Source organism: Ranitomeya variabilis, chromosome 8 (genome assembly GCF_051348905.1).
Source record: "Ranitomeya variabilis isolate aRanVar5 chromosome 8, aRanVar5.hap1, whole genome shotgun sequence".
Classification (NCBI taxonomy): domain Eukaryota; kingdom Metazoa; phylum Chordata; class Amphibia; order Anura; family Dendrobatidae; genus Ranitomeya; species Ranitomeya variabilis.
Genome location: NC_135239.1, coordinates 65,519,506 through 65,538,469, shown reverse-complemented (window position 1 = coordinate 65,538,469; position 18,964 = coordinate 65,519,506). Strand labels below are relative to the sequence as shown.

At 47.0% G+C, this 18,964-nt stretch overlaps 1 protein-coding gene across 2 annotated transcripts in view; it reads left to right on the top strand.

Moving 5' to 3' along the window:
* The window catches only part of DNM3 (dynamin 3), a 499,914-nt gene that overhangs the window by 272,191 nt on the left and 208,759 nt on the right, over positions 1-18,964 (top strand). The gene's annotated exons all lie outside the window — the stretch shown is intronic.

Below are 18,964 nucleotides of genomic sequence, written 5' to 3'. Positions count from 1 at the left end.
CTGTTTGGTTCCTGCCTACCTGCTCCCAGATCTTTCAGGATAAGCTAAGTGCTGATTTTCAGTTGTTGGTTTTTTGTCCAGCTTGCTTATTATGTCTCTATGCTAGCTGGTAGCTCTAGTGGACTGAGGTTCTCCCCATGTGCCATGAGTTGGCACATGGGTTCTTGTAATCTCAGGATGGTTTTTTGATTAGGGTTTTTTGCTGACCGCTCAGACCCCTTTTGTATCGTTCTGCTTTCTAGTTTACAGCGGGCCTCAATTTGCTGAACCTATATATATCATCTCTATGTGTGTGCCTTCCTCTCATTTCACCATCAATACATGTGGGGGGCAACTATACCTTTTGGGGTTCATTCCTCTGGGGGCAAGTGAGGTCTTTATTTTCTCTGCAGTACTAGTTAGTTACCAGGTTCCATCACCCTAGAGCTCGTCCGATATTTTGTATTACTTTGCTTGTCCCTTGCTATCCCTAGCCATTGGGATTCATGACAGTATAGCCGGCCCACAAAGTGTTAATTGTTTGGGCTGAAGCAGGAGAAAAAGAAGTGTTTAAGGGAAATTTTTTTTTTTTTTCCTTCAGAGTTTTGCTGCCTAGCCCTTAATTGCTGTCTAGCTGCTTCTTACCTCCTCTTAACCCTTGAATGGCTCTGATATTAGCTGTTTAACATGGATGTCCAGAGTTTGGCTTCCAGCCTGAGTAATCTCGCGGCAAAAGTTCAAAACATACAGGATTTTGTTGTTCACACTCCCATGTCTGAACCTAGAATTCCTATTCCAGAGTTCTTTTCTGGAGATAGATCTACCTTCCTGAATTTCAGGAACAATTGTAAATTGTTTCTTTCTTTAAAATCTCGCTCCTCTGGAGACCCTGCTCAACAGGTCAAGATTGTAATATCTTTCCTGCGGGGCGACCCTCAGAATTGGGCATTTGCATTGGCACCAGGGGATCCTGCATTGCTCAATGTGGATGCGTTTTTTCTGGCATTGGGATTGCTCTATGAGGAACCCAACCTGGAGATTCAGGCTGAAAAGGCTTTATTAGCCCTCTCTCAGGGGCATGATGAAGCGGAAATATATTGTCAAAAATTTCGGAAATGGTCGGTGCTTACTCAGTGGAATGAGTGCGCCCTGGCTGCAAACTTCAGAAATGGTCTTTCCTAGGCCATTAAGGATATTATGGTGGGGTTCCCTACGCCTACAGGTCTGAATGAGTCGATGGCTATGGCCATTCAGATTGATCGGCGTTTACGGGAGCGCAAACCCGTGCACCAGTTGGCGGTGTCTTCTGAACAAGCACCTGAGACTATGCAATGTGATAGAATTCAGTCCAGAAGTGAACGGCAAAATTATAGGCGGAAAAATGGATTGTGTTTTTATTGTGGTGATTCAGCTCATGTTATATCAGCATGCTCTAAACGCACAAAAAGGGTTGATAAATCTTTTGCCATTGGTACTCTGCAGCCTAAGTTCATTTTGTCTGTGACTCTTATTTTTTCACTGTCGTCCATTTCCGTCGATGCCTATGTGGATTCAGGCGCTGCCCTGAGTCTTATGGATTGGTCATTTGCTAAACGCTGCGGTTTTAGTCTGGAGCCTCTGGAAGTTCCTATCCCTCTGAAGGGAATTGACTCTACACCATTGGCTATGAATAAGCCGCAGTATTGGACACAAGTGACCATGCGCATGACTCCCGTTCATCAGGAGGTGATTCGCTTCCTTGTACTGTATAATTTACATGATGTACTAGTGCTTGGTCTGCCATGGTTACAAACTCATAATCCTGTCCTGGACTGGAAAACAATGTCTGTGTTAAGCTGGGGATGTCAGGGGGTTCATGATGATGCACCTCCGATTTCAATCGCTTCATCTCCTTCTGAGATCCCTGCGTTTTTGTCTGACTATAGGGATGTTTTTGAGGAGCCTAAGCTCAATTCGCTCCCTCCTCATAGAGATTGTGACTGTGCTATAGAATTGATTCCTGGCAGTAAGTTCCCTAAGGGTCGTTTATTTAATCTGTCACTGCCAGAGCATACTGCTATGCGGAATTATATTAAGGAGTCCTTGGAAAAGGGACATATTCGTCCATCTTCGTCCCCTCTGGGAGCAGGTTTTTTTTTCGTGGCAAAAAAAGATGGTTCCCTGAGGCCTTGTATAGATTATCGCCTTCTGAATAAGATTACAGTCAAATATCAGTATCCACTGCCATTATTGACTGATTTGTTTGCTCGCATTAAGGGGGCTAGGTGGTTCACTAAGATAGATCTTCGCGGTGCGTATAATCTGGTGCGGATAAAACAGGGTGACGAGTGGAAAACCGCATTTAATACGCCTGAGGGCCATTTTGAGTATTTGGTAATGCCTTTTGGACTCTCCAATGCTCCGTCAGTCTTTCAGTCCTTTATGCACAATATTTTCCGTGAATATCTGGATAAGTTTATGATTGTGTATTTGGATGATATTTTGGTGTTTTCTGATGACTGGGAGTCTCATGTTTTACAGGTCAGGAAGGTGTTTCAGGTTCTGCGGGCCAATTCTCTGTTTGTGAAGGGCTCAAAGTGTCTCTTCGGAGTCCAGAAGATTTCTTTTTTGGGGTACATTTTTTCTCCTTCTACTATTGAGATGGATCCCGTCAAGGTTCAGGCGATTTGTGACTGGACACAACCTACATCTGTTAAGAGCCTTCAGAAGTTCTTGGGGTTTGCTAATTTTTATCGTCGGTTCATTGCTAATTTTTCCAGTATTGTTAAACCTTTGACTGATTTGACTAAAAAGGGTGCTGATGTTGCTGATTGGTCTCCTGCGGCCGTGGAGGCCTTTCAGGAACTTAAGCGCCAGTTTTCTTCTGCTCCTGTGTTGTGTCAACCAGATGTTTCACTTCCTTTTCAGGTTGAGGTTGATGCTTCCGAGATTGGAGCGGGGGCGGTTTTGTCACAGAGAAGTTCTAATGGCTCGGTGATGAAGCCATGTGCATTCTTCTCTAGAAAATTCTCGCCCGCCGAGCGCAATTATGATGTGGGTAATCGGGAGCTTTTGGCCATGAAGTGGGCATTTGAGGAGTGGCGTCATTGGCTTGAGGGTGCTAAACATCGTGTGGTGGTCTTGACTGATCACAAGAATCTCATTTACCTTGAGTCTGCCAGGCGTTTGAATCCTAGACAGGCTCGTTGGTCGTTGTTTTTTTCTCGTTTCAATTTCGTGGTTTCATACCTGCCAGGTTCAAAGAATGTGAAGGCAGATGCTCTTTCCAGGAGTTTTGTGCCTGACTCTCCTGGAGACTCTGGACCTACTGGTATCCTTAGGGATGGGGTAATATTGTCCGCCGTATCCCCAGACTTGCGACGTGCATTGCAGGAGTTTCAGGTGGATAAACCGGATCGTTGTCCACCAGAAAGACTGTTTGTTCCGGATGATTGGACCAGTAGAGTCATCTCCGAGGTCCATTCTTCTGTGTTGGCTGGTCATCCTGGAATATTTGGTACTAGAGACTTGGTGGCCAGGTCTTTTTGGTGGCCTTCCTTGTCTAGGGATGTGCGTACCTTTGTGCAGTCTTGTGAAGTGTGTGCTCGAGCTAAGCCTTGCTGTTCTCGGGCCAGTGGGTTGTTGTTATCCTTGCCCATCCCGAAGAGGCCTTGGACGCACATTTCCATGGATTTTATTTCTGATCTCCCGGTTTCACAGAAAATGTCCGTTATCTGGGTTGTGTGTGACCGCTTTTCTAAGATGGTTCATTTGGTGCCCTTGCCTAAGTTGCCTTCCTCCTCTGAGTTGGTTCCTTTATTTTTTCAGAACGTGGTTCGTTTGCATGGGATTCCGGAGAATATCGTTTCTGACAGGGGATCCCAGTTTGTGTCTAGATTTTGGCGGACGTTTTGTGCCAAGATGGGCATTGATTTGTCTTTCTCGTCTGCATTCCATCCTCAGACGAATGGCCAGACGGAGCGAACTAATCAGACCTTGGAAACTTATTTGAGGTGTTTTGTTTCTGCTGATCAAGATGACTGGGTTGCTTTTTTGCCACTGGCCGAATTTGCTCTTAATAATCGGGCTAGTTCTGCCACGTTGGTCTCTCCTTTTTTTTGTAATTCGGGGTTTCATCCTCGTTTTTCCTCTGGTCAGGTGGAGTCTTCGGATTGTCCTGGAGTGGACGTGGTGGTGGACAGGCTACATCAGATTTGGAATCAGGTGGTGGACAATTTGAAGTTATCTCAGGAGAAGACTCAGCAGTTTGCTAATCGCCGTCGCCGCGTGGGTCCCCGACTTCTTGTTGGGGATTTGGTGTGGTTGTCTTCTCGTTTTGTCCCTATGAAGGTCTCTTCTCCTAAGTTCAAGCCTCGGTTCATCGGTCCTTATAGGATCTCGGAGATTCTTAACCCTGTATCTTTTCGTTTGGATCTCCCAGCATCGTTTGCTATTCATAATGTGTTCCATCGGTCGTTGTTGCGGAGGTATGAGGTGCCCGTTGTTCCTTCGGTTGAGCCTCCTGCTCCGGTGCTGGTGGAGGGAGAATTGGAGTATGTTGTTGAGAAGATCTTGGATTCTCGTGTTTCCAGACGCAAACTCCAGTATTTGGTTAAGTGGAAGGGTTATGGTCAGGAGGATAATTCCTGGGTGGTCGCCTCCGATGTTCATGCGACTGATTTGGTCCGCGCCTTCCATAGAGCTCACCCTGATCGCCCTGGGGGTTCTCGTGAGGGTTCGGTGACCCCTCCTCAAGGGGGGGGTACTGTTGTGGATTCTGTTTGTGGGCTCCCTCTGGTGGTTACTGCTGGTACTGGGTGACTTTGGTGGGTTGCGGCCTTGGTTTCCACCTGTCCATCAGAGGCTGGGTGTTTCCTATTTTACCTGGCCTTTCTGTCATTCCCTTGCCGGCTATCAATGTATTCAGATGTGCTCTGTTTGGTTCCTGCCTACCTGCTCCCAGATCTTTCAGGATAAGCTAAGTGCTGATTTTCAGTTGTTGGTTTTTTGTCCAGCTTGCTTATTATGTCTCTATGCTAGCTGGTAGCTCTAGTGGACTGAGGTTCTCCCCATGTGCCATGAGTTGGCACATGGGTTCTTGTAATCTCAGGATGGTTTTTTGATTAGGGTTTTTTGCTGACCGCTCAGACCCCTTTTGTATCGTTCTGCTTTCTAGTTTACAGCGGGCCTCAATTTGCTGAACCCATATATATCATCTCTATGTGTGTGCCTTCCTCTCATTTCACCGTCAATACATGTGGGGGGCAACTATACCTTTTGGGGTTCATTCCTCTGGAGGCAAGTGAGGTCTTTATTTTCTCTGCAGTACTAGTTAGCTCTTAGGCTGGTGCGTGGCGTCTAGAACCAACGTAGGCACGCTCCCTGGCTATCTCTAGTTGCGTTTGTCAGGCGTAGGGCAGCGGTCAGCCCAGGTTCCATCACCCTAGAGCTCGTCCGATATTTTGTATTACTTTGCTTGTCCCTTGCTATCCCTAGCCATTGGGATTCATGACACTCGGTACCGGGTCCGGTCGCAAGGGGGGATGTCACAGAGGCTGCGAACCGGTCCGTGGCCCTGGGCATCAACGTTAAAGGGGATTAAATGTTCAAAGCTAGTCGTGATGCCACCTGTGGAGTTCGGTCAGTAGTATTACCGACGCTGCATTAGAGGGGTCCCCTGGGGGATGTTGCGGCAGCACAGATGTTACACTTCCCACAGGTGAAGTGGGGTCCCCGGGGGTCCTATGGTGTGTGGCGTAGATGGTGTAGCTGGTGATTAACTGGAGGAAACAAGTGATAAGTCTTTACCTGGTTTACTTGTGGGTGACAGGCCACAGTTCAGAGTACCAGGCACGGATGATGGTGGTCCGGCCGACTCAGAGGCAAATTAGAGTTCTCCTTTCCCAGTAGAGGTCCATGAGCCTTTCCTACTTGCTCCTTTCTAAGTGTGGTCCCTGCTGCTTTAAGCTTCCTACAAGGTCCTCCAGTTTCCACCTGTCCTGGGACAGGTCCCTGCACAACGGGCAGCTTGAGCCTTTTTACAGGGACTCTCAGATGTCCCGGGCTCCTCCAGTGCTGCTGCGTCTCAGGCGTGATGGGGGCAGGTGACGTGTAGTGTTATGCCCTCTGGTTCTGCTCCGTGCCGTAGAGTCCACGAAAGCCACAGGCTCCCGGTTCCCGGATTCTGCACTACAGCTCCAAGGGTGCCCTGCCACAGTTCCCCTCTGAGCTTTGCCTCTCTCCTGTGCTCCTTCCCTTCCGGCTGCTCCACATGCAACCCAACAGGTTACTCCTTCCCAGAGGCTGCAGCTCCCACGTGGCTGCCAGGCCTCTCTGTCTGCACTCTGTGTCAGACTTCCTTCTTCTATCTCTCCCTCATGGGGACTAACTAGCTCCTCCTCCAGGTCAGGATCTTTATACAGGGAAGATCCCCTGAATCTGGGTCTTGAGCTCCCCCTCCTAGCCTGGATTCAGAATGTGTTGCATGTGTTTGCCTTACCTGGTGAAGAGAACTCCTTTGTCTCTGAGCATGACATCACCTTCCCCGAAGGAAAAGCAACATCACTGCAGCGACCGGTAACCTGGGGTGCTGCATTAATAATACCAGAAGCCCAGAAAAAACCCTGAAAAGACAAATGTGAACAGTGTCCAGCTAGTGGGACCCTCAGCGATCCCAAAATTAGAGCAATGGGTTTTTGTATAGCACCATTTTCATTAGAGCGGAGATGCACATGCTTGACCTCCATTCCATTCACTTTCAATGGGACTGATGGAAATAGCTGAGTGCTGTACTCTGCTTTCTCCCATTGACAATGAATGAGTGAGTATGCGCTCCTTTGCTAGATTCAAGATAAGATCAGTAAGTTATCCAATATCCTATGAATTTGGGATAATTTACTATCTTGAGAATAATCCCTTAAAATATCTTAAACATTGATGGTTAAGTTTATAGGTTCTAAAATTTAATGGACCAGGTCCTCCATACGCACACGCTTGACTCAGACAACAGTACATGTTTTTTCAATGGGCAGAGAAGAAGGGGCATAAGCACCTGCTAGACACGTCTGTTGGTGGCTAATCTCTCAGGGAAGCAAAAAAAAATTCTGTCATTGAAATTCTACATTCTTGATCTTTCTCTCCACCATCATCACCTGTCAGGGGAGAGTCGAGAAGCCCGTATGCTCATTAAATGGTAGACTGTTTCCACCAAAATCGCTGGGATAAGATAACTTTAATGGGTATGAAGACCAGTACAGAAGAATGAAAGACAAAAGAATAATTGGTATTGGTCTTGAACTGAGAATGAATTGTCATGTTTAATTTCTATGTTAAGATCATAGTACATCCAGTAAAACTGATTATTTGTTGCTAGCATCAATAACTCTATTTAGTTTTAGTTTCTAGTTATAGCAATTGCATAAAAGAAAAAGGGCCCTATAGGAAAGATAAAAACGGGTTCACAATTTTAATTCAAGGTTTTACAACCATTGACTGGGTGGTGGAACCACTGTGCCGTGATCCAAGGAGAGTCTGGAGGGGCGTGACTAGGTGCCTCACCAAGTTTGACCTCTTATGCACGGCAGCTGGCGATACCGCAATCCGAGGACAGACGAGGGAGGCGGAACCAGGTGCTACATCAGGACTGACCTCAGGTAGATGACAGCTGACCCCCAAGTGACAGGAGGCAGGGATGGCCAGGAATGGTAGATTTAGCATGTACTGGCTGTCATGCATGGTATAGTGGATGGCACAACGGACACACAGGCAGGTGGATACTGATGGGCATGACTGGTATCCTGGCAGGCAGGTGCAAGTGGGCAGTACTGATATACAGACAGGCAGGCGGGGCATGGCTGATAGATAGGCAGGCGGGCACGGCTGATAGACAGGCAGTCCAGGCAGGCACTGCTGATGGACAGGCAGGCACAGCTGATAGGCAGGTACAGCTGATAGGCAGGCAGGTGGGTATGGCTGATAGGCGGCAGGCAATCGAATACAATCACTGGAACCAGAGAACTAGCAAGCGTGTTTGAAACAAACTACAATGTTGCACAGGCATGTCCATGCAGGTGGAGGTGCCTTAAATACTACTTGTCTCCCTGCCATTGGCTGGGGACACTTTAGGACGTTGCACGCGCACCCTAAGCACTGTGCCCGAGGGCCTGCGCACTGTGCATGTATCCAGGACATCAGCAGCAGCAGAGGAGGGAGGAAGTGCAGAACCATGGCTGTGAGTGTGTCAGCGTCTCTGTCGGGGAATGGAGGCAGAAGGCAGAGACGCCAGCACTACACATTCTCATTATTACACATCATTTATGGACATCTGTGGTTTGGGTTCTTTGGCTGTGTGAATTGGATGGGTTGTTACCGACATCTGATGAGAATTTCATATCAATAGCACCTTTAGAAATAAATTTCACTTGAAAATTAGTGTCATGTTCAATACTTATGTCATCCGATATATACCTACTTAGGTATTTTTTACCATTGCATTGTGCACTGACTTCTGTGATGAATCCTTGGCTTAGACGTTGCATTCTGTAAGTCAGTTAGATGAATTATAGTTTACTGTGGCTCCACATTGAAAATGTCATACGAAATATTTGGCTCAAAAATGTTTATATTCTTCTAAAATGAAATGTCAAGCAAAGAGAGTATGATTATACTCTCACTGTCACTGGCCAGCACTGAACTACTGCAGACAAGGTCATGTTCTTGAGGAAGTCTCTGTGTCGACGCTATGACTGTTCTACTCATTATATAATTTTCCTAAAGACAAATGTTTTTACTAAAATGCAGAAAAAAAGATATTGTATTGGTTTAAAATCTGCAACAAATCTACAATACTATGTCACTTGCAGATCTTTTTGTAGATTTATTACCTCCCATTGAAGTCTATATGAAAGATCTCAAACAACTCCATGCTCAATGCAACAAAAGAACAATGTCCATTGGAAAAATTCTGCAATAAGTGATTGAAGTGATTGGGAGGCAGAAAATCTCATCCATTTACCTGGTACTGTTATCTGCTGCAAACTTTACCTGCACAAATATGAACATAAAATCCCCAACATGTCTTGACCAATGAGTCTGATTGTCCTTAAAAATGTTGTTCTATTCACGGAGTATGCCATAAATGTCCAATAGATGTAAGTTCCAAAGGGTCGAACTGGGGCATATGTGGCCCACCGGTGGAACTGATTTTGCGAGCTCACCTTCTGTCTATTTAATAAAAATAGTGATGGGCGAACCCCTGAATGTTCGGGTCCATCAGGTTCAGCCAAACAGTTAGAAAAAGTTTGGTTCAGGTACCAGAACAGTGCCTGAATCTGAACCTGGACCCCATTCACTTGAATGGGGGACCTGAACAGCCAGTGTTTTGCCACACTGTCATGTGCATGACAGCGCGGCAAACACTGCTTCTGATCAGTGTTAAAATCATTATCATTACTTTTATTATTTTTGATAGCCAGCATGGCAAAATTGACAGCTGCAGTCTGTAACCCTCAGCTGTCAACTTTAACATTGCTGGCTATCAAGAATAGAGGGGTCCAAATGCCGTTTTTTTCAAATTATTTAAATAAATAATTAAAAAAACGATGTGGGGTCTCCCCCATTTTTGACAAGCAGCCAAGCTAAAGCAGACAGCTGGGGCTGGTTGTCTGAAGCTGGTAAGGGGCCAATATCCCCAGCCTAAATATGGCAGCCCACAGCTGCCCCAGAAAAGGTGCATCTATTAGATGCGCCAATTCTGGCGCTTTGCCCATTTTTTTTCCACTTGCCTTGTGGCCGTTGCAAGTGGGATAATATTTGATTGGGGTTGATGTCAGCTGTTTTATGGCCACTGACATCAAGCCCTCAAGTTAGTAAGGGAGAGGTATCTGTAAGATGCCTCTCTATTACTAACCCCATAGTAAATTTTGAAATAAACACACAGCCAGAATAAAATCCTTTATTTGAAATAAATGACACAGACTCCTTTTATTTGAAATAAAAATCAAAATCAAATTGATACTCACCTCTCGCCCATTCTATTAAAGCCTTTGTTCCCTGTAAAAAAAAACAAAAAATAATAAACAAAAATGTTACTCACCTTATGCCTAATCCACCAATGCCCATGTCCCCTGTAAAAAAAGAAAAATAATAAACAACCATATCCCTCACCTGCCCGATGTGAAGATAATCCTTTAGGTCCCACGATGATTCTGATTGTTTGGAGACCAGTCACATCAGTGATCACTCTGCCAGTCATCCAGCTTACACTTACAGGAGCGTAATTGCAATTTGCTCCTGTCAATGTTTAGCGCTGAGCACCCAAATGTGAAAGTTCACCGAACTTACTTACGGCACCGCTCACAGAGTTGTAAAATCTATTTCCAACTTTGTCCAATGTCCTTTGGGAGCTAAAAACTCGGGTTGGCCTCATAATTTCTCTTCTCAGAGGCGACCCTCAGTCATGGGCCTTTTCACTACCACCAGACTTGCTCACTCGTTCATCTGTTAATTAATTTTTTGAGGCCAAGTAGCAGATATATGATGAACCAAACCGTGCAGCTTTAGCTGAGTCCAACCTCAGGGCTCTATACCAAGGAGACCTCACTGAGGAGGATTACTGCCCCCAATTTCGGAGATAGTCTATAGAAACGGGGTGGAATAATGCCTCTCTTTGCAGTACATTCCTTATTGATTTGAATGATCAGGTTAAAGATATGCTGGTCCATCGCTCTCCCCCAGGGTTTCTTGAAGCCGCCATGATTTTAGCAGTCCATCTGGAGAGGAGACGACGAGAACAGATTCGGGAAAAATTAACCTCTGGACAGGACCTACCCTTACTTTTGCCAATTGTTGCTTCTTTTTCTGATAAACATCTTGACTTTTATGCTTTTGTTTGAGGGGGGCTGAGATAAGTTTTTTAGATGCCGCTGTAGCTCAGAAACTGGGTGTTCCCCTAATTTTCTTCGATGCTTCAATAAAGTTATTCTTCTTGAATAATTCTCCTCTTAGTCAGATTGTAGGGTTCCGTACTGCGGAACATGTGTCCCTCACCACTGTTGCAGTGGTTTTGCGTCTTTCGTGCACACAATCCTATTATTGACTGGGAGGTAGGGGATATTGTCAGGTGGTCCTCCAGGTATAGGTCTCACTGTATGCCCAGTCTATCCTGGCTGGTGGGCTCCACCTCGTGGGTACTTTGGTACTTGATGGAGTTTCCACATGTGTTTCCTAAGGAGGCTGCCGCTACAAAGGACTTTCTATTGCCCCATTAAACTTAATAAGGCAGTGAAATTGCCTAAGGATGAATTTTTAATTTGTCAGAACCTGAGAGACTCACCTTGAGAGATTATGTAAAGGAGAATTTGGCTGACGGGTTTATTGACCCCTCCAAATCCCCTGTGGGAGCTGGTTTTTTTTTGTTTCCCAAAAGGATGGGGGTTTTCACCCTTGTATTGATTATCGGGAACTTAATCATATTAATGTACGTAACCATTACCCCCTTCCACTCATTCCCGATATCTTTAACCAACCTATTGGGGTTAACTGGTTCACCAAGCTGGATCTTAGCGGAGCCTATAACCTTGTCAACATCAAGAGGGGAGGTCAGTGTTAAACGTCCTTCAGTACCCCGTAAGGCCACTATGAATATCGTGTCATGTCATTTGGGCTTTGTAACGCCACAGCTGTTATTCAGGTGCTGGTCAATTATGTTTTTCGAAACCTCATGGGTATCTGTATCATCGTTTACATTTATGATATCCTCATCTTTTCCATGGACCTTGCGGCACATAGGGCCCATGTGCGCGTCATTCTGAGATTAGAGGATCATCACTTGTATGTGAAACTAGAGAAATGTATATTTGAAGTGCAAGAATAGGGGTTCCTGGGAGTTGTCTTCTCCCAGAGGGGGTTTCGGATGGACACCAAAGGTAAAGGCAGTGCTCAATTGATCTAAACCATGCAATCTCAAAGCTTTACAGCATTTCTTGAGTTTTGCTAATTATTACAGGAGGTTTATTAGGGGGTTCTCCAAGATAGAGAAACCCATTACTGATCTTACTCATAAGGGGGCAGATGTCTCTAACTGGGATTCTGCTACTATCAAGACATTTAACACTCTCAGGAAGGCCTTTTCCTCTGCTCCTGTTGTGGCTTAGCCAGATGTTAATAGGTCTTTTATGATGGAGGTCAAGTCTCTCAAATTATTTCTAGGTTTTAGAGAACTTTCTGTAAGCTTTCTGTAATTTTAATCCATGTATCACCCACAGATTAACGGTCAGACTCAGCAAACCAAGCAGTGTTTGGAGTCATATTTAAGGTGTTTTTGCTCCCTTAACCAGCAAGAATGGGGGGCTTACCAGGCCTTGGCTGAATTTGCTTTAAACAATAGGCACCATGAGGCCCTTGGTACGTCCTCTTTCTTCTGTAATCTAAGTTTCCATTCTAGGTCCCCATGCTTTGAGGGGAAGTGTAGGACACTTCTACCAGTCTCTGATACACTCCACCATCTCAGTAATGTCTGGGGGAAGGCTCGGCAGCATCTTAGGAACACAGAGGAGAGCATGAAGAGGCAGACTGATAAACACCGTTAACAAGGTCTCAAGCTCAGGGTTGGGAATAGGGCCTAGGTGTCAACTAAGAACCTTAAAATTGTATTTAAAATAAAGGACTGTGGCTGTGTTTTACACTTACAATACAACTATAGGATTAGTACTGGATGGGTGTCTTATAGTCACCTCTCCATTACTAAGCCATGGGCTTGATGTCACCGGACAATACAAAGGTGATATCAACCCCACAAATACAAACCCCACTTGCCCACAGGGCAAGTGGGAAGAGCCAGGCAAAGCACCAGAATTGGTGCATCTATAGATGCACTTTTTTGGAGGTGGCTGTTGGCTGCTATTTTTATGGTGGGGGGCCAATATCCATAGCCGCTTACCAGCCTGAGAATACCAGCATCCAGTTGTCTGCTTCAGATTAGCTGATTGTCAAAAATGCAAGGGACCCTATGCCATTTTTTAAATGATTTATTTTAATAATTTTAAAATATGATGAGGGGATCCCTCTATTGTTGATAACCAGCCTTGCTAAAGCTGACAGCTGAGGGTTTTGCCTAGCTGATTATCACAAACAAAGGGGAACCCAAGTCATTAAAAAAAATATATATTTATTTAGAGCGCAGGCGCCGGCTGATGAATTTTCCCATCAGCTGCTGCCTGCTCTCACTGTTATTAGCAACAGCAGGCGTAGGCTGATGAGAGTAGTGGTCCCATCAGCCGACGCCAGTAACCAGAGGTAAACTTTTTACCTCTAGTCACAGCTGTGGGCTCACCCTGTCACTTAACAGCATGGGAACCGCAGCTCTCTGACCGGCGGTAATGATTTTACCACTGATCAGAGGCAGTGCATGCATGTGCATGACAGTGCAGCGCCCCAGAGTCCTGGTCGTTGCAGTACTGTGGCTCCGCCACTAAGGGGAGCCACGGTGCGTTCGATGGCACTGAAGGAGTTCCTCCAATCAGGTATCACAGACACCAATATGTTTCACAGCTGGGCCTCCGGGGGGAGCTAAGGGTGCTATTCATTAGGCCACTCCCCACCATAGTGGGTAAACTGGGGGTCAGGCAGGAAGTTAGTAGAGAAAGCTGACTGGATCGAACGAAGCAACACCTAGTGAGAGAGGGTGTTGTGGAGGAAGAGACAGTAGGGTCTCTGCCAGGGGTGGGATCCTGGCAGAGGCTTGGCATTGAAAGAACGTAACGGGACCGTGCCTGCTCAGAATAGCGGCGGTGCCCTAAGAAAGGATTAGAAGCGAGATAGATTGTGCTGAGTGAGAAACGAAATCGAGCAGAAGGAGAATACCAGCAGGGGTTTTGTTGAAAGAGGCAGCACCTTGCTGAGGCGCATTACCGGTGGCCGGAACGCCGAGGGAGTGGAATAATATACAGCTTTAAGCCATACTCCAAACAGCGGCAGGACAGTCAGTCTCAGGCGGGCTGTCTACCACATATCACCTATGAAGTCTTGGGGGGCAATTGCGGGAGAGGGGCGTCTCTAGGGTCCCGGAAGAACTCCAGGCCTACCTGACAAACGGGTGCCGTTCTTACTGTAACATCAGGAAGGGACGGAAGATTAGCAGAAGATCAGTTAATCGAGTTGTGAGGGAACTTAAGAAACAGACACAACAGTTGTGGGGTACTTTCCGTAAGCACAGCAGGGAAGGACTACAACACAAAGCGCTAAGAAGGAAGGCACTGATTTCCACCTGTGAGGAGAACTCTGGAAGTGCCATTGGACCGGCCGGACTTGCGCAGCCTGGTGGACCGGATTCTGGACTGAGGACCGAGAGATCTCCAGTAAAGAGGTAAAGAGACTGCAACCTGGTGTCCTCGTTATTTACCGCGACCTGCACCCCACAACTGCACCGCTATACCACCGTTAACAGCACCTATTTGCAACGGACGTCCCCCACTGACAGACAGGGCCACGGACCGGGTCTAGCCACCGTGACAACCCCAGGACTGAGATCCCAAAGGCCCGGCTCCGGGTACCCCTCGGCCCTGCAGCGGTGTGGGGGCGCTCCAAATCTTGGCGTCACGAACAGGATCTACTTAAGCCTGAAGAATCAGGTCATGTGTGCCTAGAGACTGTGATTTGTTGTGCATGAACTGTAGCTTTATTGAGAGACTGTGTGCTACCACTGACCAATAGAAGTTCCCGCCAAAAGCCGCCGCCATTGCTACTTTGGAGAAGAAGGAGGGCGTGCTATGGGAGGAGACTACCAGAATGGCGCGAGAAATGGATACCGCCCTCTGCGCTTCGGGCTGCAAGGAGATGACCTGCCCCAAAGTAGAAGACAACCTCCTGATTTGCAACGGCGGGAAGCAGGAGATGGAGAAGCCCGACCTCGGAGAAATGGCGGAGTCAGGTGCATGCACTGCCACCGACTATCAGGCAGCGATGATGAACAGCAAGTGCCTGAGCGAGGAAGATGCGACTCCGGCTTGCCCCTCTTCACCGGAGACGGACTTATGTCCCCTGCAGCCGGAGGACCTGAAACTCCTGGAACAGATAGCAGAGCTGAGTCCACCAACCCTGACCTTGGAGTCCGTGGAGGAGGAACCACAGCGAGCGGAGCAGCGTTCGGGGGCCGCATCGGAAGAGTCGCGGTCCGAGCAGCAGCCGACTCCAGCGTTCTTGTCAGCGGACCGGATCGACATCGGTGGAACCACATCAGGCGTAGGTACGGAAGACGCCCCTGCTCCCCCTCACGAGTCCGCTTCCACGACCCACCTCCATCTCAGTAAAGGTCGACCCTTCTCGGCAGGGTTAATGGTGTTATCCCCTGGTGACCTGGGGAGGATGGTGCCACCGCTGTCGACTAGAGTGGGAGAGCCCGTGGATGTGAGTCTAGATGGAGTAGTTCTTCGGTGGGACAGCCCCTGGGTTGGGACAGATGGATCCCAGGAGAACGGGTCCACTCTTGCGGTGCTTACGTGGGAACAATATAGACAGTGCTTGATTCTACAGTGGAAAGGCCGGAAAGAGGCCGAGCCGATGGGCCCACCGAAAATACAACAATCCCCTCCGGCATGGGATGACAGAGACGTGATAAGACGGGGCACTGTGTTGGCCTACCATGCAAGAAGGGGGTGGGGCCTCATACACGAGCCGGGATTGGATACTGACGTTTTTGTTGCGCACTGTAACGTGAGGGCTCCCTGCTGTGGCCGAAGTGGAGAACCATTGCAAAAGGGGGATCAGGTGACCTACAGCCGCCACCAGAACCCGCTCGGGTGGTATGCACGGAATGTTCGGCGGTGTATGTTTGGAGCCGCGACCCTTACCACCTCGGACCTGGTCCCAGGAGCACCCGACCTTGTCACCATCGCGACAGTGCGCCTGGTAGCGGCCACCGAGTTGGCCAGTCGAGTTCATCTGCACGTTCGAACCGCGGACACTGGCACCACAGTGGCCGGGGGGCAGGAGCCCAAGCCACCTGAGCAAGAGTAAACCTCGGAAACCTGAAAATGTAAATAGTTACTGTTTGTTCTTTAAGTTGCTGCTAAACCCGTCCAGGGTAAACTTTAAAAAGGTGACCCCTTTGTTGACCCGGGGTCACTATTGTTGTTTTCTTGAAGTTTTGCACAAAGTTACACAAACTGCGAAATCATGGACTGTGCATGATTTGAACTTTCTTGTAAATAGTTTGCACCTTCTTAAAGGTGCTTCCTACTGGTTTTGTTTAAAGACATTTTGCGAAGATACCATTCCGGAGCCTTTGCATGGACTGGTAGGCTGAGAAGAAGAGCTACCTCAGGAAGACTTGATCTCCTCTTAAAGGGGAGGTTAGAATTGAACTTGAAAGTGATACTGTTTTAGAACAGTAATGTCAAGATAATGCTTTGAAGGAAATGTAACTGTTTTTCATGGAAAAGTTATGTGTGTTTAATTTGTTTAAAATGTGAAACCTAGATAATGTTCTTTGAAGAGAAAGATGTAGAAAGCCCGTAGGGGTAGATGTAGAGTTCCGTTTAACTAAAAGTAAAGAAGTAATAACGAAGGTGAGGATAGAAGGTAAACCCTGCGTCCCCATAGAAAGTTAGTTCGTTACTAAGGACAGAAAGTAGACCCGTAGGGGTTAGTGAGTGAGTCCTTATAGGAGCCAAGCAGAGTGGGCTCCATGCTCTCAAATTGAAAGGAATGTTATGTCTATACTATGTATAGTAGAGAAAGGCAGTAGGCCCTGGCTGAATGGGGCGGCCCTGTAAAAGAAAGGAGAGGCAGTAGGTCTGGTGCCATAGGGACAGGCGGTCCTGCAGGTTCAAAGTAGGAGAATGTGAAGTTACCTTGCCCTGTAATGTGATTATAGGAAGGCCTTTGGTAAACTAAGAGTGTATGTTTCCTAAAGGCAATGTTAATTTATTGTTCCAGCATCTGCACTTAGTAGAATACCCGGCTGGGTAATGAGAGTTAATTGTAGCCTGTTGCTATGATATTTGATTATGTTTTGTAACGTTAAAGTGTCCTCACCTCCCATAAAGGGAAGCCTGTTCAAGTATGCTTATTGTTTTGCACTCAACAAATTTGTATGTCTTTTTGCTAACCTGTATTGTTGTTTTCTTCCCAGTCCCGGAGTACTGTGTTTAACCAGGGGGGAGTGCAGCGCCCCAGAGTCCTGGTCGTTGCAGTACTGTGGCTCCGCCACTAAGGGGAGCCACGGTGCGTTCGATGGCACTGAAGGAGTTCCTCCAATCAGGTATCACAGACACCAATATGTTTCACAGCTGGGCCTCCGGGGGGAGCTAAGGGTGCTATTCATTAGGCCACTCCCCACCATAGTGGGTAAACTGGGGGTCAGGCAGGAAGTTAGTAGAGAAAGCTGACTGGATCGAACGAAGCAACACCTAGTGAGAGAGGGTGTTGTGGAGGAAGAGACAGTAGGGTCTCTGCCAGGGGTGGGATCCTGGCAGAGGCTTGGCATTGAAAGAACGTAACGGGACCGTGCCTGCTCAGAATAGCGGCGGTGCCCTAAGAAAGGATTAGAAGCGAGATAGATTGTGCTGAGTGAGAAACGAAATCGAGCAGAAGGAGAATACCAGCAGGGGTTTTGTTGAAAGAGGCAGCACCTTGCTGAGGCGCATTACCGGTGGCCGGAACGCCGAGGGAGTGGAATAATATACAGCTTTAAGCCATACTCCAAACAGCGGCAGGACAGTCAGTCTCAGGCGGGCTGTCTACCACATATCACCTATGAAGTCTTGGGGGGCAATTGCGGGAGAGGGGCGTCTCTAGGGTCCCGGAAGAACTCCAGGCCTACCTGACAAACGGGTGCCGTTCTTACTGTAACATCAGGAAGGGACGGAAGATTAGCAGAAGATCAGTTAATCGAGTTGTGAGGGAACTTAAGAAACAGACACAACAGTTGTGGGGTACTTTCCGTAAGCACAGCAGGGAAGGACTACAACACAAAGCGCTAAGAAGGAAGGCACTGATTTCCACCTGTGAGGAGAACTCTGGAAGTGCCATTGGACCGGCCGGACTTGCGCAGCCTGGTGGACCGGATTCTGGACTGAGGACCGAGAGATCTCCAGTAAAGAGGTAAAGAGACTGCAACCTGGTGTCCTCGTTATTTACCGCGACCTGCACCCCACAACTGCACCGCTATACCACCGTTAACAGCACCTATTTGCAACGGACGTCCCCCACTGACAGACAGGGCCACGGACTGGGTCTAGCCACCGTGACAACCCCAGGACTGACATCCCAAAGGCCCGGCTCCGGGTACCCCTCGGCCCTGCGGTGGTGTGGGGGCGCTCCAACAGCATGGCAAACACTGGCAAACACTGGTACTGATACTGAACTTTTTTTAACTGCTTGGCTGAACCCACTTGACCCGAACATCCAGGGGTTCGGCCATCACTATTTGTGACCACATATAAATTCAACTTTGAATTGGTCATACTTAACTTAGAAGATGATTCAGTTCCAGGGAGATAAGGAATGTATTCTGTACCAACAGAATTAGTTCACTGATGGAGTCACTATTAACTCATTCTGTAGTCTGCAATCCACAGTGATAAAGAGAGGCAGTAGAAGCCAAATGGTCCACAATATTTTAATGAAACTATATTTCAAAATTGTTTATAGCCAGAAATACAAGCATCAAAATAAATAAATAAATAAATAAATTAGATCCGTGTGTGAAATAAAAGCACAAATTAAGAAGAACTTTTGAGTTCGTAAATTCAGTTACAGCAACCAGCAGATGGGTATTTTCCTTAAAAACACAAAACTACGGTATATTATAAGGTGGCTAACACTTCTGGAATATGTGAACTATCTGATAACTCACAGAAGTTTATATATACTGTAACTGTTTTTATTCAAGATACAATGTCAGAAACACTCAGCTATGTTGTTTAGAAATGTAAACAGTGGCAGCCAGAATTGACACAAGGGATCACTAAAATACTTGGCAAAAGCACCACAGTCAAAGAACTAGAGA